The sequence below is a fragment of the Cyanistes caeruleus genome, chromosome 4 (assembly GCF_971803275.1).
Source record: "Cyanistes caeruleus chromosome 4, bCyaCae1.hap1.1, whole genome shotgun sequence".
Lineage (NCBI taxonomy): Eukaryota > Metazoa > Chordata > Aves > Passeriformes > Paridae > Cyanistes > Cyanistes caeruleus.
Genome location: NC_141704.1, coordinates 39,911,772 through 39,937,294, shown reverse-complemented (window position 1 = coordinate 39,937,294; position 25,523 = coordinate 39,911,772). Strand labels below are relative to the sequence as shown.

Sequence of the window (25,523 nt, the reverse complement as noted above, 5' to 3'; positions counted from 1 at the left end):
AAAGCAGGAGCCTTTGGTATTATTTATTTAAGTATTATTTTGGGTGGGATACCTGCCTAGTAGTATAACAATACTATTCCAATAAATAATTATAGCATGTAAAGATATTTTTATCATAAGTACTCTCAATTTTGATGGAAATACTATGAACGTTAAAGGGTAAATGTATGAAGGCAGTAAGATGAAGCATACTCCAGAGTGTTGTAATTCCAAAGTGGAGCTGGAGACACACTTGTAATGGTGGTAGCTATAGCCTGCTCATTGCATGGCAGCAGTCTGAGGGTGGCATTTGGTCAGCTGAGACACAGGCAGGAGATTTTGCACTGCAGCAGCGTTAAACCAGTCAAATACAAACAGCACCCTTTGAATTTGTCATAGTACCTCCATCAGCACACACCAGCTGAAGAACTCTGAAGGAGAATGAGAACTATGTGCCACCTTGTCCTTCTGTTAGCATGCATATATGCTCTCCCTTTCCCTCTTTCTGTCTGAACTGCTCTGTCCTGTCTGTCACTGAGGGATGCTGGAGCAGATTCATTTAACCATGCTACCATCTGATGCTTTGTCAGAGACCAGATGTACAGCCCAAGCTCCACCAGGAGATCATTCATCCTTCAGCTTCCAGAAGTTTTTGTAATACCTGAGCAGCAAGAAGAGCCTATTTCTGTCAACCGTGATGCCTTCATTCACCCAGCCTCTGGCAGTTTGATTTTCAACTCTGAAATGTTTATTTTTGGATGGGGAGAGACATGTCTTTATTTTTTTGTTAGTTTGGCTTTGGTTTTTTACTTTCTTGTCTGCAAGTAAGACTTCTTCTGTCCGGCTCAAAGCTTATTAATAACAAATAGCCTATTTTTCTGTCTTTTGGACCATTTTGCTCATTTGTAGCATGTGTAGAGGGCCCAGTAGATCTCCATGAGTGCTTATGACCTGAGCTTGTCTTGGCCAGACATTTAGACACAGAGAACAATAGCATTGCATGATGACAATTAAAATTTAGTGTTGCTTTGTCCAATTCCTTCATATCTCTCCCTGTAATAGAAGCCCTGGCCCTGAATTAGACAGACAGGTTATCTACATAGTGTAATGGGAGAGAGAAGAACCAAAAAGGCAGGTATCTATGACATTTTGAAACCAGGCCAACCGGGTCACTCTGAGACACTTCACAGTCTGGAATACTAAGGCAGTGATGTAGAGGCATTCTCAGAAGTACTGATGAAGTTTCTTCTTGCATTACACATCAGAGATGAGAATGCTATTTTTTTTATACAAGTGCTTTCTTTCTGTAAAGATACTGCTTCATGCCTCTCGTCTACTTAGTTGAAACAGAATTTGATAGGAATCTGTCTTTCTGTGGAAAGATGGGGCATAAAATATATAGGAAAGGGTTTTCTGCTTCTTTGGTCACTCCTTTCCCATGTTGCATCAATCAATATTTATGAGAGCAGGGACTCCAGCCTTCATTTTCCACATCCCACTGATCATCTGAATCAAAATGGCAGAGACATCTTCTGTATCTGCACTGTGTGATTTCAGGCAAGCAAAGAACATTCTGGGATTGCCTGCTGGAGAAGGCCAAGGAGTATAACACATGCTGGCATCAGGATTTTGGGTGAGATGCCAACTCAACTCAACTCTGGATGTGCAAGAGCTTGGAAAATGTAGTGAAGACAGGTTTCTCCACTGACAAGTCATACTTATGCATGAATTTTGAGGATCATGACTATCAGCTTTGACTGAACCAGCAAATGCCTGTGATTGAGCTAAAAAGTCATTCAGCTTTAGATGCTGGAAGTTAGAGGTTCACATTTTACCTACTTATTTCCTCTCATTTATCACTTTCAGAAGGTCTTCTGAGGGTGCACTCTGGAACTGCTTAGCTCCCATTGCTGTCTCTAAATTGTGCCTGGTGGAACCAGCCTGTACTTTTACATGCTTACCTTGCAGTCTGTGACTTTCACCTTCAGGTTTATTTCTAAGTCCTTTATACAGTTCCTTTTAGTTCCAGTAAAAGTGAAAAATCAGTGTATGTCTGTGTTGGTTTCTGTGAATGATCTATTTGAAAATAGAAATACACAAATCATTCTAGACCAAATTGCCCATGAAGTACCACTAGTGTAAGACTGGTTAGTGCAAGGTGTCTTAAAGGGAGAACAAAAGTGTCCTATAAGGCATTTTATTTCTTTTATGTAAAGTACAAACAATTTATGGAAATGACATTTAACTGGTTATTCAATGTCCAATTATTCACATCTAAAATAATTCCTGAAGCTGGAGAAATAAAACACTTGAATGACTCCATTTAGGAAATCCTTTTGACTCAAGTGCTTTCCTTGAAACAGCAAGTAGCTGGATGACTTCAAGCACATATTTAATTGTGCCTTGTAATAAAGTAATGTAATTAGCAATTACTTAGGAATGATGCTTTAAAATACTTAACAGCTACGACAGACTTTATTTACCACAGACAGCATTTATTTAAAGAGTTTTGTTTTCTTTTGACTCCTTGTGGTATAAACAAGGTTCCCTCCTGAATGCAGCTCGTGAGTTCTCCAAATTGTTCCTTAGGGTGTGCAAAGGTGAGCAGTTTCGTTTGACAGCAGATCACTACTGGCTGTCAGATTCTCTTCTCAGAGGATAAAACTAAGCTTGTAGGAGGGTAGTGCAAGGCACACATTTAGCAGCACTCACGGTGTATTGGCCAAGCACAGAGGCAAGTGCTGTAGTATTTTCTTTTATTCTTTTTTTCCTTCCCACCACATGCTGCCATTGCTAGGGACACTTTTGGTGGCACTGACCTGTGTGTCATTTCATAGTGGTTTTGGCAACAGAAACATAGCACAGGTGGGCAGCTGTCTCTTAAAAATAATAAACATGAAGGGAACAGAAGGCTATGTGTCTGCACACTTTTCTTATAATTACATGTTAATTTGATAGCTTTCAGATAAAAAATGGACTGTATAATAGCGGCAAAAACCAGAAGCAGACTAAATTATAGAAGTGGCACTGTGTGTGTGATTTCTTGAAAATAGAGATACACCATTAAATTTGGTGGCAGTGATTAAATTAATAAATTTGTTTACTGGTTGGAATGTAAATTAATATGGTTCTGTTACCTTAGCTAAGGAATAGAGCAATTTCTATCTAAAACTCCTGATCCATGGTTCAGAAATATCATGCTAGTTGTATACAGACTTATATTATTTCTTTGTCCATACCAAAGAGTTCAGTAGGGTCCAGAGAGCTTTTTCATGTTGTGCAGGCTGGTGTTTCTCTCTGCTGTTCAGTGGCAGCCTGTGTCACACTATACTGGGCACATGCATCACACCAGATGAGGCTGCTGAGAAAATGCCATAATCTCTTTATAATGCTGCCCATTTTGGTTGAAGGGCTAACTAGGGACTAACATGTGGGCTTACCTGGGGAGGCATTAGTGCTGTCACTAAAGTATGTTCCTTCAATAGCACTGTCCCATTTTTGTCCCATTCACTCATCCTACAAGAAAGCAAACCTGACAGCCTTAAGGAAGCGTGGAGAGCAGCTCTCTCTTCCCAGAGCTAAAGATTTCTTTTCCTCTGTGTTTGCAAGATCCCCTGCTACCAAATCTCTCCATTCTGGCCATGGGAATAAATCCTGACCCTGGGATGACTGAAGACTTGCTCTAGACCATGGAAAGAGTAAACAATGGCTGTGTTTGCACAGGGCAGGGTAAATCAACTGTGCAGAGAGCAGAGCAGGGACAGCAAATTATATAAGAAAAAGATCTTCATCCTGGGACAGGAATATTCAGGAAAAGAAATGCTATGCAGCTATCTTATGTTCTGTTTCCAAAGAGAGGCAATTAGTAGTTCAACCAAGTAATGAACAATTTAATTTCCCCTGTCTTCTATATGGCCACTGAAATGTGTCCTGGGGACCCCATGGAGCTGAGCACACAGTTTGGCTCCAGGACATCACAGGGGATGACACATGGACAGCTCTGCATCCTGGAACTTCCATTTAGCACTTCTGCTTTACTTTTCACAGATGGAAAGTCCCTCATAGGAACTTCTCCTAGACCAGGCAGGACCTGCACCAAACCAGATACATACACTGACAGAGGTAATAATTTCCTTGTTACTGAGCCTGAAGCTTTCCCTTGTGACCTGCTGCTGTCAAAAAAGGCTGGTAAAAGCTTGTTGAGGGGGAAGTACCAAACTGATGGCCAGACCTAGGTGCTAAAATGTCCTACACTGTTTAAAAAACCAAAGGGCTCAAGTCCCATGCTGAATTTGAAGCACCCCTGGTGCTGTCTTCCAGGAGATGAAATGTGATATAAGTCACACAAACCTTTCTGGTTTAGGAATAAGTGGGGAAAGGGTGATGTCCTAAATGTGGAGCAGTATTATAAATGTCTGGGGCAATATTGGGTTGTGTACATTACTAGAAAAGTATATATTGAGTGAACAGAGTCCTTTTGAAAGGCATGCATCTCAAGGTAAGCCATAAATGGGTGTAGTTCTTTGATTAAGAGTTTTGCAATATAAAATATACCTCAAAGGCTGGGTGTCTACAAGTGTAATCTCTGCAAATACTGGCAAAACAGTTACTGTTGTCAAGTTTATTCTGGCTTTGCCATGTTTAGGTATTTATGAGAACTTAATAGCAGAACTGTCACATCCAAATTCCAGGTCATCACTGGGTATGTCAGAGCACAATGACATGATGATTACAGGACTGTTCATGGTCACAGATTTTGTCACTTATTTGGTACATTGGTGTCACCAACATACCACAAAAGTAAATTATATTAAAATACTTCTTTCTCTGAGTACTTTTTGTACCATTTTCACAAAGTTTCCTATTCTGGTTAAATTGTGTGTGTAGATCTCTGTTCAAGGGTTTGCAAGACATTGTTGTAGAGAGAGCTACAGCCCTATGCTTTCCAGTGGTAAACTGGAGCCTTCCTGCTCTTTCTTAGAGGTTTTTGCCTGGTAATCATTATAAATGTTGGTTGGTTATTTTCTTTTTGCTTCTAGTCCCAGTTTGCGACAATCTGCTTCATTTCATGTGGCAGTCCCATCAGACCAGAGAAGTTAAGTACTTCTGGATCACAACAGAATTTGAATGGGAATAAGAAAAGTGTTATATAAAGTAAGCAAGGACCAGTGTTCAGTGGTTCCCCGCTCGCTTTCCAGTCTGCACCAGATCAGTGCCTTAACACAGGGTTAGAATGAGCTGCATGGAGGGGAGCACCTTCCTTCAGATAAAAAGGTTTATGGCCAGCTGTAATAACTGGATTCAGAAAGGTGAATGTTACACAGCATGGAGGTTAAAACTAAAGGGGTTGTGGGTACAATTGCTTCTGTATTGTGTTTCAGCAAGGAGAATCCTGAAGACCATGGCCAGAAGTGTCTAATCCCAGCCTTGCCCTTGTATGGGGCTCAGGCAAGCCTTTGGAGAGTAGACACTGCCTGCAGTGCTGCCATTTTTGGCTGTTTCCTCTATGATTGGACAGGATCCTGAAGATATGGAGGGGTTTGGGTTTTTTTTTCCCTGAGTGAAGTGTAACTTTAATCAGGGAAATCACATTAGAATTATGCTATGGATGATGTATCCTAGATGGTTAGGTCTTCAATACGTAGAAGAACACTCGGTGAGTCAGCCCTGCAATTTTTGGTGGAGTAGGTCTATTCCGGTGTGTGGGTGTTCGCAGAACAATTACGTAAGTGTCAGGGTAACGAGGAACTTTTGACATTTCTGGCAGCTTAACTGAGTTCTTTTCAGTCAAAAATACACTAATTGTTGTTCTCTTGCATTAAACACACATCATTGCCTTAACTGGATTTGGGAGGTTTTTTTTAAGCGTCAGTTGTCAGGGCAAGATACTGGAGCAGTTTTATTCTTGAGAAAAGAGGAGATTTTTCACAGTTACAGTGAGACAAACATTTATGAGAACCATTTAAATCATATAAGAGGGTGAGAAAGTTGATATACCATATGCCCATTTAATTTAGTAATTAAAGCTAATTACTGCCACTGAATGCAAGGGCCCATCAGCATTTTCATTACATCCACCCTCAACACCTTGTCTTTTCTTTTTCTTTTTTTTTTAATTTTTTAAGTTTTAGTTTGCCAGGGTTTTTCACCTATATAATTTTTCCAATGGACAATGATAACGCAGCCTCCAAACTAACCCTTGAAATATGTTGTGTCCAATATTCAAGATGAGTAGGCTCAGTACCCCACTGAGGAATGGTGCATTGTGCTGCAAAAATGGTGTATTGCACTGCAAAGGCAACTGCATTTCTACATGTATTGCAGAGGGAAAGAAGAACTGGTTTGTTTACCAAGATCAATATACCAAAGTTAGTCAGACCAGGTCCACGTCCAAATGACATTTGAGAAAAGATATCTCTCTGGAGATTAAATATGAAATAAACAAAAACTGGTAACTGTTTTCTTTCTCATTTAATCCAAACTGTGCCTTTGGTACAAAAACCCTGTAGTCAAACCAGTCAATTGAATTCATGTTTTTTTTTTTTAAATCTGGATAAATATGAAATATTTCAAATTATGAATATATTTGATATACTGTCTCTTCTTCTACATGTTACTATTAATGAGCTAGATCATAGCTCTGAAGGGTGCTATGACATGCCTGAACATCTAACAAAACAGCATGTCAGTGGATTTTGGATAGCCAGATAATGGCTGCAGGATGTTTTTAATCTAAGTGTATTTCCTGAAGTCAGTCAGAGAGAGGGGCTCTGTAACATGCTGTGTAGGTTCAGAGCAAGACCAACCTACCATCTGTGTTGGTGCTTGTCCACACTCAGTGTATTGGCTGTGTATTGCCTCCTTACTGAGGCTAGAGATAATTAGAGTGAGGATTCCACCAGTGGCAGGATGGGGTGAGGAATCACCAGAGAACCTGGGTTCTTTGGGCACAAACCAATACACTTTTGGTGAGGAATTTTTCTAATTAGTGAGGACAGCTTCAGCCTAGACATTCTGTCTCAGTGATGTGTACATTATGTGAGGATAATAATTGGATACAGGGACCATGTGTCTTTGGGGAGTATGTTGTTTATTACTTCTCTTTAAAATAACAGAATCAAAGTTTGAATCTGAAGTTGTTGTAATCATCCCATTTGCTTCCCCAAAACTTAGAAAATTCTAGAGGTCTGCAGCATGAACTGATTGCCTTATATTGCATGTAGTCTGGTAGACTGAAGGGATTCATTGTTCTGATGTGTGCAGGAGGAATTGCTTAAATCCAATGAGCAAAAACAAAGGAACTCTCAGTGCTTCATATTTTCTTCCCCAGGATTTATGCAAAGAGGAACAAAGTCTTCTGCATTGAGAGCTCGAGATGGGAGTGCTCTTCACTTCAGCTCAGTGCCTTCAAGTGCCACCCCTGTTGATTCATGTAGTTACTCAGAGAAAACTGGAGACAAATAAGCCTGAGTTCTTCATTCAAAGAGCTCTCTGCACTCAGTGATTAAATTAATTTCTTTTAGGTTCAGAATACAGAAACAGACTAATTATTTAAAAATAATTGCTCTCACTCTTTTAAATTCATCAACAACACATGATGCTTCTGCTATGAGAGGTGGACAAGAACTCTTAGAAACAGGTAGGGAGAGGTCACCTACCCACACCACTCAGCTTCAGGGTAACTCAGAAATGTACCACAGGGATTCCCTTTGAACCATTTCACTGGCTGGACTTTTTTGTTTACTGAAAACCTACAGAAGGAAATTCACGGATACTGACGCTATTAGTTGGTAAAGTGAAGAGATACATTGTTATGGGAAAATACTGATTACTACCTATTAATCATCCCTCTCTTTTGAGGACATACCATTTGATTCAGTCACTTTGAAGCTATTTATCTCATCTGAGTAAGATCATCAATGGTGTTACTGCAGTTTTTCAAGCTAGGTTTAGCTGACATAGCAAGGCAAAAGCAATGCCTGGAATAGGACCTGTGGAAGGCGGTTTCATCTTTTTGCTCTTAAAAGCAAAGCCTATATTGATTTTGCAACTGAGTCCCTGAAAAAATATATTGCCTATTACTTTAGAAGGTAAAGGAGGCCAAAATGGCAGAGAGATTAACCAAGGACTTTTTATTCTCAGGGTTTGGAATTGATCAGTTGCTCTGATCATCCATTAAGCTGTGTTCAGCACATTGCCTTTAGAAGGAAGGGTAAGATGAACTTCTGACCACAGAGACAGTACAGATGTGATGGGAAAAACAAGCCAGAAGGTTCATGTCCAGCCGTGGCAAGCTGAGGTCCAACCAGGCACTACAAGTAAGGCAAAGATGACCGAAAACCTCCCCTATGCCAACAGCTGCCCTGTGAATTTGTACAGGCTCAGCTCCATGTCCCTTGTCTCCTTGTCTCCCAAATTCCCACTTGACCTTCATACTCAGGTCTCCAAAAATGTGAGACTGCTGCCATTCACCATGGATTGAAAGGTTTGCCTGCAGGCAGTTCCTGGGCATCTGTTGAGTGTCCCACATGGACTGTTGAGAGGCACAGTGATGGGAGGGCTACATGTGCTGGCGAGCAGAGAGCAGCATTTGCTGAGATTGCTTTTGCCTAAGGCCACCCCTTAGAGCAGGAACATGTTTGGGAGCAGTCAGGAGAATTTCTGCTCACTTGGGTGGTGTTATGAATTGTGGCTGAGGACAAGGAGGAAGGGACAAGGTCTAGGCAAAATGCTGCTGCAAAACCTGAGAGAACAGTTCCCCGTGAAAAGTGCTGGCTCTGCTCTCTCTGAGAACAGGTTGCCCATCAGCTCTTCTTACCAGCTTAGGGAGAAAGTGCCTTAGCTGACATTTTCTTAGACATAGACTGTTTTCTTTAGCTCTGTAATTTTTCCAGGCAGGCCATTTGTTGAAACTCAAGGGTCTGTTTTTGTTTGTGCTGCTGGGTGAGAGGGCACACCATGCTTCTTTGTGGGCATGGTTATTTGGAGGAAGTAAGAAATGCTTCTTGAGAAGTGGTAGAGGGGACTTTTTTTTCTGACTCCTTTCCTCCCCTCAGGTCCAAAGAAGAGTTTCTAGGAAGCAAAGTTGTTTTGTTTTTTGTAGAAGACACAGCACTTCTAGGAGCCTACAGTCACTGTATACTTGGAAAGAGAGAAGATGGGTGCATCAGATAAGTGTTTCAGAAGATGGATATACTATTTCATTCATTCAGAATGAACTTCTAAGATTGGTATGTCAAAGATTTCCTCCAAGGGCTTCCTTAGCACAAGGTGCATGTTTTTCTGAAATTTGGCATATGTTTTCAGGACTTTTATAAGAACATGTGGGCTATATTTGCTATGAAGTGACCCTTGGACCAGGGTGAATTTTACCTTCCAAAAATCAACTTCAGCTGAAGCAACTCAAAAAACCATGGGAAAAAAAAGAAATTTTGCCCTGCTGTCAGTGACATTTGTGAATGATAGAAAACCATCCATATGGCTAAACAGACTATCTGCACTCCCCCACAAGTAGTCACTTAGAGGATGAAAGTACTATTCAGCCTGATCATCTGTTTTGTAACAGGATATTTATCTCAAGCTTTCAAGAATGTCATTATTATTGGGGGAGGAGGGGAATGGGCAGTAAGACAGAATCTGTAATAGATTATCAATGTTGGAAGTGAATAAGCTGGAGAGCAGGAAACCTGCCTGAACCCCATCATTCATGAGCCCTGCTTTTGTCCAGAAAGAGAGGCTGTAGGCCCATGATAATACAAGGGGAAGGAGAAGGAGGAAATGTTCTCGCTGCGGTCTGTTAAGAGTTCAAGGAGACTAAGTGGGGTCTGAAAAGTGGTAGGACCCTGAAAGGGAGGGGTAACAGCTGAGTGTCTCTGAAGAGAAGACTGGTTAATACAGGGAATAGGGACAAGTCTGTAAAGTTGTTTCTGTAAGCACATCCTTGAAAGCTAATGCAGCTGCCCTGCAGGGAGGCTGTCAGTGCAGGAGGCTGAATATCAGCTCAGGGACTCTGGTCCAGTTAAGCAAATGACACGGTTCTGACTGATACTGGCACAGGGTATGGCTCAGTGGCTGTGGCTGCCTAAAAACCACCTAATTTAAACTCCATTTCTGAACTAAGGAGCATGAAAATTTCAAAGCTTTTTACTTCCAGTGGAGACTTCCAGGGGTAGTATTAATAGCTTTGGTGAACTGTGCTCCATTGATTTAAAGCACCTGTGCTTCTGAAAGTCAGGATTTTATCAATTTTTTATCACTTACACAGGAAGCAGTGCTGGGCTTAATGCTATTTATCCAGCTGGACATATTGACTTTGACTTAGGAGATCAAAGCATTTTGGTTAGGGATTGTGTAACATCTTCCTATAAGAACTGTCAGGGGTAAATTTACCAAAGCCTGAAACTTTGATTGATGATCATTTTGCATGAGTGTTCAGCATTAGGAAGCACACAATAAACCCTTTCTCTTAATGGAGGTACAGGCTGGGGCCTCTTTAAACATACATATTTTGAAACACATTTCAACACCTCCTTGAACATAACAGTACACAAAACCCTGGAGATGCACTTGAAGGTGAGCTGTCCCTCAGCTCCAAGGACACCTCCTTGGACCCAAGATGCAGCTTCGTATAGTGCAAACCTGGAGCCAGTAAGGAGAGTAAGTTATTTGTTTTGGGGGTTTTTTCTTTATTTTCTTGCTCTTTGCCATTGTAATAACAGCATTTTCCAATAGGTGAGAGGTTGGAAAGTACTCCCTCAGGAGCTCAGAGGTCCTGTGCTCCCTTGAGTCCTCCTTGCCACACTGGCAGATAGATCCAGCCCTTCCTCAAGGCTACACAAAAGAGACTTGACTTCTTGTCCCAGCTTTAAGTGATACATATCACCTACTGTGAACCAGCTTCCCCCAACTATTTCTATCTGAGTGGTACTAAATGCACTTGTTGAACACTTTGATATCTTATATCACCAATTACTGAGGGTTTGTTCATATACTCTAACCTTTAAAAGCAGGACACTGTCCCCCTTCACCAGGGTAATGAGGAGAAACTGCACGGAGAGGAGCTCAGCAGGGAATTCCAACTTAGGAATTCTAACAGAAAATACCTTCTACTGCTGGCTGCAAAGGGAAGCATGAACAGTAATCTGCCACCTCTGTCTCATGCAAAGCCATGCAAAATATCTGTCCCAGCCTAAATGTCCATGAAACAACAGTGGTCCCCTCACCACAAGAGGTGGTGTCAGCATGGATGTACTCTTTGAGTAGTTGTCCTTAGTACAGTAGTACAGTAGTAGGGAGCATGTAAAGAATTAAAATAGATGAAATAATAATATGGCAGATGGTTGCTTGAGTTTTTCTCTCAACATAAAATTAAATCCCAATAAATAATATAGCATTATACTGGCCCTATTGCTGTCTATTATTGGGTTTCAAAGCCATGCAGAGCTTTGATCAGTCTGAAAATTATTCCTGTTGCGCAAGAGAGTGTTACTCTTCTTTTTCTCTAGGTGCAGACTGGGCCCAAAAGATGGGGCAGCCCTACTATGGCCCAGCACATCCTCTGCTGTGCCCTGCAGGTCTGCTCCAGGGCTGAGCATGGCTGTCAGAGCCCTGCTGGCTGGCACTCACCCGTGATTCAGACACCTGCAGGCAACTTGCTCCTGAGCAGCAAGGCATTTTGAGTGATGGTAAAGTTTTGTCTGCTAGTCACAGCCCTTGTCCTGAGCGTGCCACAGCCTATGTGCAGCTGACCTCTGCTACTGCAGTGCTCAGGGGTCTCCTGCCTTGCAGAAGGAAATGTTCTCTGGGCTCTTCCTTTATTTTCCTTTTTGTTTTTAGCTACAAACAAACACTAAATATTTTGAGTGTGGATGGCATGGCTCAAGGACTCAGGATGATTAAAATCAGGAGACCTACAGAGACATCCAGAAATTATTGTTTTTAACAAGACAGGAACTTTGTCTGAAAACAGGATGACTTGCTGCAAAAGACGCCGACAAATCCCTGTAGAGCTTTAGAAAAAACAAGCAGGCGCCTGAGTGTGCTTTGAAAAAAAAAAGAAAAAAAAATCCTGCCTAGTAATAAAAAGGGATGTGAGGGTAAACAGGAAAAGAGCACTCCACACTGCGAGCAGCCCAGAGGAGAGAGGCTGGGAAGAGCACTGATCTGAAAACCTGATATGGAAACTAAAGGGAAAGATTTCTTACTGTTTCTCAGGACAAATTCCCTGTAAAAGCCTCGATGCAGCTTTGAATGGCAGCTGCCCACCAGTTCCTGTGTGCCTTTGTTCTGATACTACAGAGGGTGTGGGAGGGTAGCACATGCCCCACAGGTTTTATTGGCTGGATTCCATGGCTGTAAAGAAATGTTGGTTCTGACTTGCTTGAAATACAGGCTTCAGAGACAGTTCTACTGCATAACTCTATTTCCTGACAATGTTCTGCACACCTGAACTGCAGTACAATTCACTTTTCTAATTTTAGTGTGAATCTCATGACATATGTTGTTTTCTGCTAAGCCCTAGCTCCTCAGGTTTTGCAGTTTCATGACAGTCTCACTTTTCATGAATCTGAATCCAGTCTTTCTAGCCTTCATGCCTAAGAAAGAAAAATCTTGAAATCAAAGGCAGCATATCATAATGTGTAAAACAAAGCATACTAATGCTAAATACTAAATACATACATACTAATACTAGAACATAGTATTGCTGTGTTTTGGATGGTGATTTTTTAAAATCAAATCCCATTTTGAGAAATTAGTATATTGATATTTGGGCTTAATCACATTACCTCTTTTGCTTTTTGGCAGAATTTTCGGACTCAAGTACTAAGCAGGTTTTCCACTGGAACCAGCATACTGGTAGTGAGACACCTATAGTGCTGAAGAGGATGGGATAGGTATGCAGCATCAGACAGAGGCCCAGATATATCAGAATCATAGGATGGGCTGAGTTGGAATCAACCTTAAATAAATTTAGCTCCAATCCCTGCCATGGGCAGAGATGCTACCCTTTAGATTAGGTTGCCCAGGGCACCATCCAGCTTGTCCAACTTGCAGGGATGGGGCATCCACAATGTCTCTGGGCAACCTGTTCCTGTACCATCACCCACTGAGTAAAGGATTTCTTCCTCATATCTAATGTAAATCTCTCCTCTTTTAGTTTAAAGCTGTTTCCCTGGCCCTTTTTGTCCATATAGAAAGTCAGTCCCCCTCTTCTTTATAAGCCCCTGTAAGTACTGGATGGCTACAGTGAACGCCAAAATTCTTTGCAACAAGTTTCTGCTGCTCCAAAGTCAAACACTTCCTCAGAACTGAAATAATACCTTAGTGCCCAAAGTGGGACATAAAATGCACTGACAGTAAAAGATTCATCCTCTCAAATGTAGGCCCCAGTACCACCAAAATGCAGGTGAGTGGTTTGGGCAAGGTGCCCATGGTTTGGCTTCACATTGGGGCTGTTAGGATGGAAGCTGCTCCCCTCTGAGCACCAGAGTTACACAGTCAGCTCAGCCACAGCAGCTGTGCTCCTACCATCGCTGAAAGAGCACAGCTTTTCTCTTTCATTGGCTCCTGTGGAAAATACAGCCGCTCAGACAAGGGCCTGTGACCTTACAGGCACTGATGGGAGCTCCAGAGAGACTTTTGGGTCACCTCCCCTGGATGCAGCCCTAAATCCCCGGTGATGAATATCGGGTCCTCCGGTGCTCCTTTGTCTCTCTGCGGGTGTTTACCAGCCCTGGCCTGGGAGTGCCCCCGTGTTCCTCTGTACAAGGCTGCCTTCCAGAGAGGCTCCAGTCTTTTTGAGTGGCAGGGAGCAGGGAAGCAACACTTGTTAGTGAGCTTTTCTGATAATGGAAAATACATTAGTCTCCACCCTTTTCTGGGTATTGCTTTAAGGCAGACAAAGAGCAGCTCCTTCTCGCCCTGGGGAGGAACAGGTGCTGGAAGTGCTGAGCGCAGGGGCTGCCCTGAAGCTGGGCATCTCAGCCTGGGGGCCACTCTGCACCCCACAGGGGGGACAGCTATCCCTGCACACCTCTTCATCCCTGTGGCTGATGCCAAACACCTCTGCTCTGGAGCTGTTTGGTTTCAATTTGCAGTTGGTTCACCTGCAGCATTTGGTTTCGCACCGGCTTTCTCAGGCAGCTCGGTACCTTGGGCAGGAGTTTTTATCCACTCACTTTTTTATTACATAATGGACTTTGTTGTTTTTTAATTTGCTTTTTCATTTATTTCATTTTTTATTTTTTTCGTATTTTTCATTTTCTTTTAATTTATACCAGTACAAATTAAAGGTGGTTTGCTACTTTTAATGTATGTGGCTGCCTGTAGAACACTTATCTGTAACCTGCATCCTCCAGCACTGCACTACTTGAGACTGTTATATAGTAGAAACTATGATCAGAGAAATTTCCAATTTCCAATAAATGAAATTAAAGCCAAACAAATTTTTATCTCCTCAAAATGAATAGAAATACCAGCTGCTTAGTCCACTGATTACCTCATTATTTGATATTCATACACATGCTCACAGGAACACAGCTATAGCAGCATGCTTCAGTTTGCCTCTCTAACTTCAAAATTCACAATGAATACAGAATACAAAAACCTACTTGCAGGGTGTAGATAAGCATGTCTGTGAAAGGATTTTGAGAATTTTATTCTAACAAGATGTTCTTGTCCTCCTCGCACAAGCTAAGACATGATATCATTTGTATTGGCCTAAGAAAAAATAATTCTAAATAGACATGTCATTGTGGTGACAGCTTGATTTACAAATAATTGTAAAATAAGTGTGCAAGATACTGAACTACATCATTAAGGGGAAAAAAAATTAATTCCTTCTCCACAAGCTTTAAAATACTTAAACTCTTCCCTAAAATGGATCCAAGTTTAATATGATGTCCCAGGTTCCAAATTCAACTTAAAAATTACCAAAAGAGGACAGCAGAAGCAGCATCACTGAAGATCTGACATGGCAAAAGATCTCCCATTTCTGTTAAAAAATGGTGAGCTAAGGGCAGCTACATAGCTTTCTGCATCTTTTTTCTATAGCTCTGTCCTAAGTAAGACCTACTGAATTCTGTTTTTCACTTTTTATTTGAAAAGTGGATGTTAGGAGCTTTTTTTTTTCTGGTGTTTGCATCTGAGGACATTTTAACTCTTGCAAATGAGTGACTCAGCCTCTTGGAAGGGAGTCATAGAAGACTGATGCCATTAGTGCAGGATAATTTTTAGTCTATTCACTCTTTAATGGGCTATGAAGTAATTGGCTATTTTGGTGCTGCCCAGCAGGGTTTCTGGCTTGGCCCAGTGTTGCTCCCTCAGTGGCTGCCATGCCTGTGCCCCACAAATGCTTGGAAGCACAGACTTTCTTCATTGACAAAAAAAAAAGCCATTCAAACCAGCCATTTTTCTATAAAGAAAGCTGACTGGTTTGGGTAGTGAAAACACAGCCTCGTTGCAATACCACTCTCTTTTCAGGGGGACAATGGCATTGCAGGAGCCAGGCAGGCAGCAGGAAGGTCGTGCTGGCCACAGAGAGGAGCAGGGGACAGTGGTGTCACATCACCTGAGCTGTCTGTGGGAAGGTGACTTCTGGGGAGAAGACAGCGGGGAAGAGAGCAGCAGGGAGGCAGTCTGTGATTAAGCTTTGGAGAAAAAGGGGCTATTTGAGCAATAGGACAAGGCTGGCAGGGACCTCTGGAGACCACCCAGTCCAAGTCCCCTGCCCAGAGCAAAGGTCAGCCAGAGCAGGATGCTCAGAGCCGAATTCTGCACCTTTAGCTCTCAGACTGAAGTTGGAAGCCTTGAAGAAGTTTGGCATAGCACAGCTTATGCCAGACTCGTGCTGAGAAGTTCTGAGCTATGTGGAATGATGCTCTAAAAAGATAATTTCAATTAAGTTCTTCTTCTTCTTTGTATTTCAATCAGTCACATATTTTTTCTCCTTGGTCAAGATATTGTTTTGCATCGTCCTTGCCATATAGAAGAAAGGAATGGTGCTGTTCTGATCTGCTGCCATAAAAATATGACATGTCTGTGTGATTTTTCAGGGTAGAATAAAACTGGGAATTCCCACTTTAAGGGGACTTTCAGTGTGTTGAATTTTATTTTCTTTTTAATTTAGCAAGCTACAGTAGTGTCAAGTTTTCCTAAAAATTAGAAGTCTCGTGAGGAATGGATTTGTACAATATATGTTTCATTAGTCTTTATAAAAACTGCTTCAGATTAAGATTTTATTATTTTGGATATTTCAATTTATAAAAGTAAAATTTGATTTTTTTGGCCATTTATATGCTGAAAATTTTCAGTGAGCCAAGAGTCTCAGAGACAGCATTACTGCTCTCACTGAGGTCCTGCTGAACTTCTGGGAACAGAACATGGCAAGAATATGAGTGCTTTTAGCAAATCCAACACTGTTTAGCACAAGGAGTTATAAAAGAAATACTGTGCAGATGGGAGCTGAGGGTAAGCATCTCTGCAGTGACGGTATCATCCAGGCTATGGTTTAGTGGTGAGCAGTGGTTCTGGGTTAATGGTTGGACTCAATGATCTTAGAGATCTTTTCCAACCTCAATGATTCCATGATCAGCTGCACCTGAGTTGCAAGGTGTGGTGGTGGAGGAGCCAGTGCAAGGGTTACTCTGCTGTCTGTCTGCCTAATGCTATAAAATGGCACTTGGATTTCCTTTGCTGAAGGATTTCCCTTGCTACTCCTGGTAATGGGACTAATACAGGTTATACCTAATTCCCACAGAGGATTTAGGTATTGCTGTCCTACCTTCCCAGTACTCCGCTCTCTGAAGAAATGGGGTGGCTGTGGTGGCAGTGAGCCAGCAGTCCCCAGGCAGGTTCTCTGCTCCAGCTAACAAATCCTTTGGGAACTGGGCTGGTAGCACAACCTAGTGAGCTGGCACTTGAAGAACAGCTGGCCTGGGTGTATGGTTCATGCTCCAGTGGAGCCACACTGGAGACAGCCTGACTCTCTCTGTTCTGTCTTGGGAGGTGATCCTCTCCTGTCCCAGCCAGCACTGTGTGAGCTGATGGGTTTGGGTCTAGCCCCATGGGGACACAGCCATCCTACTTCTTGCCTCATCTCTGGCAGCACTACAGGCGTGGCTGTGTTGTGCTTCCTACAAGCCAGGAACCCTGTCTACTTCAAGCCATCACCTTGATGCCCTGTTTGTCCCTCAGACAGCTCAGCAGCCTGGACACTGGGGTGGAAACAGATTTGAGACCAACTGTCATCATTAGTCCCCATAAGAATAAGGTTATTTTTATAGGGGCACTTAGGGTACAGGGGAGATTGGACTTTGCATCACTGTGTTTACATGCTGAGGCCTGTACTGTGGCAGCCCAGCCACACATGGGGAAGTATTCTTACTCTTCCCATCTTCAGTTCTTAATCAGACAGAAGCAAAGATGCAAAATATGAAATTATTTATTAGAGTATATTATATCAGTATTTAAAAACAATGCAGCAAAATCTACAAAGAGCATAGAACTTTATCCCCATGTGTTTTGGATAAGATTTTATGGTAGCACAGGAATAGTTTCTGAGGCATTTGATATGGAAAGTACATCTTATGGCCTTCCCTGGTATGAAATTCAGAACATTTTCAAGGTTTGTTGGCAGTGCAAATGGCAAGTTACTGTGGACTAGATGAAGTGATGCTGCCACAAGTGGGACGTGAAAGATGAGGAGGCAACGACAGCTCTCAGGGTGCAGACGGATGCACTCCACTGCAGTGCAGGACAGTTGTATTCTGTTCAGTCCACAATTGCTGGTAAGTCACCCAGAGTCATTGCTGAGTGAAATAAAGCTGAACTGATCACTAATCCTGTGTCTCTAGTCCTTTTCTCATAGTCTGAAGCTGTATGTCATAGCTCCAGGTTAAATGAACATAAATTAGGTACAGAGCTCAGAAGTGCAGATGACTGGGGAATCATATGTTAATGAGATAAAAACTGTATTTTTCCTCCCAAATGCATGTGAACTATTTAAAGAGAAATTTCCTTGGGGGAAAGACCATTTCTGAGAGTTTTTTCCATTGTTTTTCAGCATCATTTCAGCCCAGTCAAGCAAGCCATGCTACCAGGAACAGGGCAATATCACCTGTGAGTGATGCAAAAGCAGCTGGAGAAGGAGATGAAGACAATCAAGGATTAGTTGCTGTGGCATTTTGGCAGGATATTGAACTAGCTCCTGAGGACAACCAAGCCATGTTCAACTGGAGTTGAGAGCTACTGCATGACAGGGACAGGAAACTGGGGTAGATTCTCTTCCCCAGAAATGATCCTCTGGTGAAAGAGGACTAATAACTATGAGGAGAAAAGAAATATAAGGACAATCTTAGTAAGGGACAGAAAATTCCAGGCCTTTTTATGGTCCCCTGACTCCCTTGCCAAGCAGCTGTATCCTGCTGCAGAAGGGTAATCCTGCACAGACAGCAGCCAGCCACGGAAGGCATTTTAAGAGCAGGGTGTATATGATTTCAGTACTTCATCTCCAGGCCTTGGTGGAGGAAAAGAAGCAGAGAAAATGTCCTGATGGGTAGAAGCAGGCATAGATAGATGGGATGGTCTTTCATCATAGTTTTTTATGGTGTGGCACCCAGGCTGAACACATTCATTTGTAGTGCATTGCACGGTGTGTGAGCGCTCAGCAGACATAGGCGGGTATCTGAAATCAAGGTATTCATGGAGATCAGGAGCAGAATGACCTAAATGTGATCACAAATAAGCTTTAGTGTTGCACTGCAGGACAGTAACTCCCACACTGAAGCAAAGAGGGGGTTTGAAGGTGTGGGCTGCTGGCTTTGTGCACTGTGGCAAGGACCTACACACTGATGTTTATAAAACATCCTAAAGAGTGCCTGCAAAAAGCACTGGGGTTCAGCAAGGGCTGACTAGCCCTCCAACACATTGCATTTCAATTTAGGGAGTGAGGCACCTGAATTAGGCTTGGGCCAACCAGCAGCAGTTCAAACCTTGTTGGTTGTGCCAGGCTGCACCTGTGAAGATTTAGCTTGAGCAAAGTACTGTGCTGAGGCTACCACAGCCTGGGCAGGCTTTGCTGGTGGGACTTTCTGAAGAGAGTGGAAAAATACTAAGCTGGACAAGCAGGGAAAGCAAGGAGGAGATATTGAAGACTATTCTGTAAAGAACCCAACTATGGAAAATTGCCTGGAAACAAACTTCCTGAGAGCAAATTCTTGCACGTGAAACGCTGTACTGTGATAGGGGGTCAAAAAAAAAATTATTATTGACTTTGCAGGTGAATGACTGAAGTGCCAACATGAAAAAATGAGCTCTTGGTTTGCCATAGAGGTATTTGCTAAGCTTTCATGTGTTGAGCAACAGGAATGCAAAACCTCTTTCAGTGTGGTGACAAGAGGCATCAGAGCAGTAGGAGTACTCATCTGAATTAAAAATCAACTTTTGCTAGACTGGTGTTCCTGGCAGGTTGCACCTGCTTCCCACCCCATGCCTTGCTGCCACTCTGTCTGGAGCAACGTGCTCTTAACAATAGCTGGTGGCTGGAAGGTACAGCGTGTGCTGCATGCTCATTTCCCCTTCCTCCCACCCTGATTGTTATTGCAGCAGGCGGGAGCAAGAAGGGCTCTTTAACACCATTAAGCTGTGAGAAACCCTGACAGTGAGGACCTGACTTCATGCAATATGAAGTTGAAGAAAAATATTTAAAGAGAGAAGATGCCTTCCTGTAAGTACTTTGTACTGTAAAGTGCATGTATATACACAAACACATGCACACGCATCCGGGAGGAGGTGCGTGTCCGTGGGGGGAAATCCTGCCTGCACCACTCAGTGAACAAATTCCCACTGGCCTTGGCAGAGCAAAGCTTCAGCAGCTCTCTGAGCATGTGGGGGACCTTGTGCAAGCGCTCAGGCAGGCACACTGGGAGCATTTTACTCACTGTAGTACTGGGGGGTGCCCCTGGGCCATACTGGCAGCGCACTGGAATAGAGCTGGGGCAGGAGAGCCTGCCCTCAAGCCAAGCCCCACTCCACATGCCCTGCTGGAACAGCTTCCCATCTCACATCTGAGCTGGGGCAGCTTTGCCTTGCAACTCATAGGAGCTCTGCCAGGGAGTGACCTGCTCACCTCAAGGGACTGGCAGGGGTCTTTGGTTGCCTCTTTGGTTTTGGCTTGGGGACTTTCCCTTTTTTTTTTGTTTTTTTTCCCCCTCATTGTCTGTCTTTTAACATGTGTTTGGATTAATCTAAAAGTTGGTGAACTGCCTTCATTTAGTCTGTTCCCAAAATAGGTAGAATAGTTTTTGAGGGTCAATTAGAAAGGCCAATAAGCCCTTGGATAACCCTGACACTACATTCACTGATTTCATCTAGCTTATTTTACCCTTGGGTCCACCTTTGGGAAGGCAGAAACTCAAGAAACCAACAACTGACTTTAGTGGTTACTGTCTTGAAAACTACTATTTTAAGGTTGATTATAATTCTATTCCAGCGAATTTTTTTCAACTGTTTTGAAATTGTGCAGCTCTAAGCATCTTTCAGTGATAATATAGATGAAATTTAAGATACCAACATAATGAACATAAATCTGGGTTTCCTTAGGTACCATTTGGAGATCCATTAAAAGCAATCCAGGGCAGCAAGGTTTAAAGACCTGCTCTAGTATGTTTAGCTAGAATGTGCCAAAAGTGGCTATTTTCACCTCAATCCCTGCATGCAGTGAGCCAGCCACCTGATTTTAGTAACAGAAAATGAGTGTTTATAACTATCATTTTCTAATAGCTGGATTCTCATTTTTTTGTCCTTCTCTTGCACCACAGGTATCACAAACCAGCATCACCATGTGTGACAAGCAGTTAGCTGCCACCTTCATCCTGACTGCACACTCCAGCTCTTGGAGCATGGAATTAGGTGGCCCCAAAAACCAGAGCTGTGATTCCTGCAGGAAAGCATTCTGTATCCATGGCTGGGACCAGATCTGGGGCAGTATGCCAAGCTCTTCTGACAATTTGGCCTAAACTGCAATTACCAGGACTGGTGGCTGCCTGCTGCTGAAAATCTGCTGCAATATTACGGGTGCTGAACATTTGGACAATCCCAAGATACAGGCCAGCCAGTCAGGGCAGTGCTGCCTTGGTTTGAGGGTGACATGAAGGACAGCAGAACAGGCTGCTTGTGAAGGAAAGCAAAAAGGTGTTCAGAGTAAGAGACACTGTTTATTCAAGACTCCAAATATCTGGTGAAACCAAACCAAACCAGGAATCTTACTGAAAAATGTCAAGCATACATATTTTTGTGTAACAAATAAAAAGTACTAAATCACTTTCACAACAGTCTGAGGTATCTTTAAGACTACCATGTCCTCAGTTCCTGTGGAAGAGATTTGAACCTAGAACCTTCCAGTTGCTCTAGATAAACATCCTCGCTTCCATGCAGAGCTGGGTTCTCTTGGCCATGCTCTGCATTTCACTGGACAAGCTGGGAACATTGCAAGCTGATGAAGAAGAAAAACTGCTGAACTGCTTTGGAGCTCTTAGTGGTGAAATTCATTACAATTTAATGATTTTTTTTTTCCCATTCATTTTAAAGCTGTGTATGAACTACTTCAGAATGTCATTATCATCTGTTTTTTAATTTTTTTTCCATATTCTAAACACTCTCTGCTTGGCACACCCTGTATAGGGAAGTTTGTACAGGATAACACATAAAGGATTGTGGTAACCACTCTATAAAGATGTAAATTGCAGACATTGCCACAGTACCTACAAACTATATTCTGTCAAATTTACCTTCAAACAGTGATGTCAGCTGCCCCCAAGCATGTCTGGATGACCCCACATGTGTTAGCAATACACTGCAATGGCACACATGTGTTCCCACACAGCCCATCCCTGCACTGGCGGCACAGGTTTCTTTGTTCAGAATCATATTATGCATGTGTTTGTTATTCCTGTTTCTGCTTCCCCAGCTTTCCTTTGATGTAAATTTAATACTACTTTTTTCTTTTTCTTTTTTTTTTTTTTCCCCTGTCATTATTTGAAACAGAAACTCCGGGACAATAGCAGCATCAAATATTTGATATAGGAAAAATGTTAGGCAGTTTGTCACACTTCTTCTGCAAGTCTAAGCCATAATAAAAAATACATATTTCTCAGAAGAAAAATAATAGGTTTGACATTTTTCCAGGAGCTACAGACTTAGAGTTTGAGTCAGGCTGTGATGCCATGGCACAGAACTGGCCAAAGTCTACTGCAGAGTGTTTGTGTCAGGGGTGCCAGGAGGAGACTGATTGCCTACAACACTGTTAGACACGTTTTATTTGAAGTGGGCATTGGCTTGTAAGTCCCTTGCAAATACTATACTGTGCCACACACAATTTTGGAAGATGAGTGGAAAGAGTTATGTGAAGGTTGAGAAAGATGCTTAGCCTTAAGCTTTGCATTCCTCTTTAAATGTTTCTGAGCAACACCTTCACCTGTTATTAGCTTTCACAGTGTATGAAGATCATGCTGCTCAGTGCTTAACCTTTAAACAAAATTTCTGTGACTGCTGGCCCTGGTTCCCAAAGCGACTGTGAGAAATGAACAGGACAGATGGAAGCAGCCTTTCCCAGTGGATGCTACAGAATATTTCTGTAATGATTTAAAGCCATGTTAAACAATATTTTGTTCACATTCAAATGCAGAGCATCCCAAGATGCTGCATGAGACAGGGGAGAGAGCTGAAATTGCTTTTGTGGTGATGCTGGGCACAATTAAAGGCTCATGTCTGAATCTTACATCTATCAAACTGCTGTACAACAAGGGAAATAGCTCCCTAAGTAGCTTTTTACAAAACACTGAATATACTACCATAACAATAAAACCTAACTATCCAGCTGCTGGTGAATTATGTACATGTGGTACTGTGTCCATCATGTCTCCTCTCCCCCCTTTAATCCATCCCTTTCTGCTGCTGGAAAATAGCAAAGGTCCTCCAAGGAGCAGCTGAAAAGTTTAATAAAAGTAAGTCAGTGCTGCTTAATCTGTTTTTGTGATCTAGCTACACTTTTTCTGAAAATCATGATTGTCCTTTTGGCAAAGTTCAATGTAAAGTGAGGGCTTTTAGTGTGGCCCCAAAAGAGGGGAGAAAGAAGCCAGTTGCTGTCTTCTCTTTTGACATGGGAAATAAAGGCAAATGTGTGAAGGTATTAGAGCCCCACTGCAGAGCAGGAAGAGGAAAACAAATGACACTACGCCATATGCCCATAATCCCAATTAAAATGCATTCAAATTCATTTCTCTTCTCCTCAGCTTCCCTTTTCCACACCAGTGAACAAGCATGTTTGACAACAGAGTGTGGGAATTTCTAGTTCACTGAGCAGGTTTCCTTTCTCTTTGCCCCTGCATATACCTGAGGCTGCAGCACCATGTGCTTTAAAGCAAACCCTGTCCCCCCTCACCACACAGCCAGGCATTGCACACATTGCCAGGGACTCCAAGGGACTATATAGAGAAGCACCTATAGACACAGCTTGAGGTTAACCATTCTCAGTGGCCATGCTGGGCTTTGCAAGAAACCAAACCTTTTAGGCTCCCTGATGATGCTGTGCTTAACTCAGCACTTTTCCAGGCATGGAGCTTCCTGTGCTTGAGCAATACAGCAGAAAAAGCATTGAGAAGGTGAGAAGGACCTTCTGCCTTCAACAGGCATGGAGAAGCAGGCACAGCAGCCAAGGTGAGACCTTCTCAGTGCCACTGCTGAAGAAGGGGGCAGGGGGAAAATGCTGCAGGGTGCTTAGAAGACAGGAAAATACCTTGGAGACAGTGGGGATGTGAATACATGAGAGGAAGGCAGTATGAGCTACTATTAGAGGCTGAATGGATAGAGATGGGAGGGAATGTTAGTGTGGCAAATCAACCTGCAAGCACCAAAATTATTTTGAAAAATGCAAAAGGATGCACTCACCATTATAAAATCAAATAGGAAGAGCAGCAAACAAACATGGTCTGTGATGCATAAAACCACTGTTAGATAGCAGAATCCTTTTCTGAGGAGAAACAAGGAGAACAGGCAACTTCATCTGCAGCTTTCTCATTCCTATTTTTCACAAGGCCCTTCCTTGTCCTCTTCATCTTCCCACTGACATAAAAGCTATTGACTGGACCTATAAGCACAGCATTGTTTTTCATTGTCTCTTGATTTAAACTCTGTTGCTTTCTCCCTTGTAAAGTATCTTAGAGCTCAGTGAGAATTCAAAACACTTCCTTATAACTTTGCAGTCTCCAGGTTTTGGGTTTTACATCCCCCTCCTTGCCAGCTTCTTCAGATCTCCATCCCACTGCTTCCTACACAGCAGTACAGCTGCCAGGCTGATGATACAGATGCAGAGATAAAATTCAATTTTCAAAAGTTGGCTTAGTAAAAGGATTTAAACATACAGTTCCAGATAGTTGCCTTGTGCATTTTCTTTATGCTTCTAGATTCACCATATTGATCTTTGCCTCTTGAAAAGGTGAAGAAATCAGCAACACAAACAGGGTGTTAACCTCCATGCTCACTCCATGCCACAGGGAAAGTGAGCAGTTGGGGAAAATACCAAGCAAGTGGCTCAGTCATCGTTTATTCGAACGAGAGGCTGCTCTGCAAAGTGCTAGGAAACAGGATCTAATGGACCAGAGCCATTTCTTCCCTCTGCCTTAAGTCTGACTTCTCCCAGCTCTGACATCTCCTCAGTCCTTCTCCAGACTTCTCAGTGTCTTGTCCAGTCCCCAGCCACTCTGTGTTTGCCAGATCTACTCTTTCATCTCCTTACCCCAGTCCCATCCCCATGCTGAGCTAGTCTTGGTACCACTGGATTCACATTTGGTCTGGCCTGGCTCATTTGCTATGACAGCTTTCAGCGAGCTGCCTGCCTGTGTTCTCAGAAATGTCTCCCACACCAGTTATTTCCCATCAGCTGTTTTTACGCTTTCTGATGCGAGAAAGGTTCCAGCAAAGGTCTAAAGGGGAAGGTCATGTATTATGGTATTCTTTAAAAAGGCAGAAAATTTCTAGAAAATTTCATCCCAAAAAGGATACCTAGTATGGAAAATTTTGTGCAAACCTTGGGAAATGTGTGCAAACAGCCTCTTGCAAGAAGAAATGCAGGAAAGGAGGGCTATTTGTGGCACACCAAGTCTTTGACTGAAGTAATTATACGAGCTCTTGTCCACTGCTTTCCTAACCAGGAATAAGAGCTCCCAAATTAGTTAAGTGATTCTCTATGTCAAGCCATATTAGCACTGTAGGAACTGTAATATTTACTTAAAATCCTCTTATGGAAAATGTCCTGATTCAAACTGGATTCCATAGATGTTGCAAACAATGTCATTATTATACAGCTTGTCATACCACGACAACTGGCCGAAGTGAGCTTGCTAATTCCCATGCCACTTTGAAAATGTGCCTACACCTCTAACTCTGTCACCCACCATAACTTCTTAATGTCTGTTTGGACAGGTTTCTACCCAGCAGGATTGGTACTGATGCTTCAGGCCAATGGAAAGAAACACGTGAACGTGAGGAAG

General features: G+C 42.5%; 3 long non-coding RNA genes across 3 annotated transcripts; all 3 read left to right on the top strand.

Moving 5' to 3' along the window:
* Positions 1-8,121: 8,121 nt before the first annotated feature.
* LOC111937314 (uncharacterized) lies at positions 8,122-11,376 on the top strand. Its single transcript, XR_015286491.1, has 2 exons — positions 8,122-8,297; positions 9,036-11,376. It is a non-coding gene; the product is annotated as an uncharacterized LOC111937314 (long non-coding RNA).
* Positions 11,377-16,673: 5,297 nt separating this feature from the next.
* On the top strand, positions 16,674-18,096 carry LOC147653592 (uncharacterized). Its single transcript, XR_015286490.1, has 3 exons — positions 16,674-16,697; positions 17,603-17,765; positions 18,041-18,096. It is a non-coding gene; the product is annotated as an uncharacterized LOC147653592 (long non-coding RNA).
* Positions 18,097-18,171: 75 nt separating this feature from the next.
* LOC111933479 (uncharacterized) lies at positions 18,172-23,251 on the top strand. Its single transcript, XR_015286489.1, has 3 exons — positions 18,172-19,255; positions 19,582-19,702; positions 20,796-23,251. It is a non-coding gene; the product is annotated as an uncharacterized LOC111933479 (long non-coding RNA).
* The last annotated feature ends 2,272 nt before the right edge of the window (positions 23,252-25,523 follow it).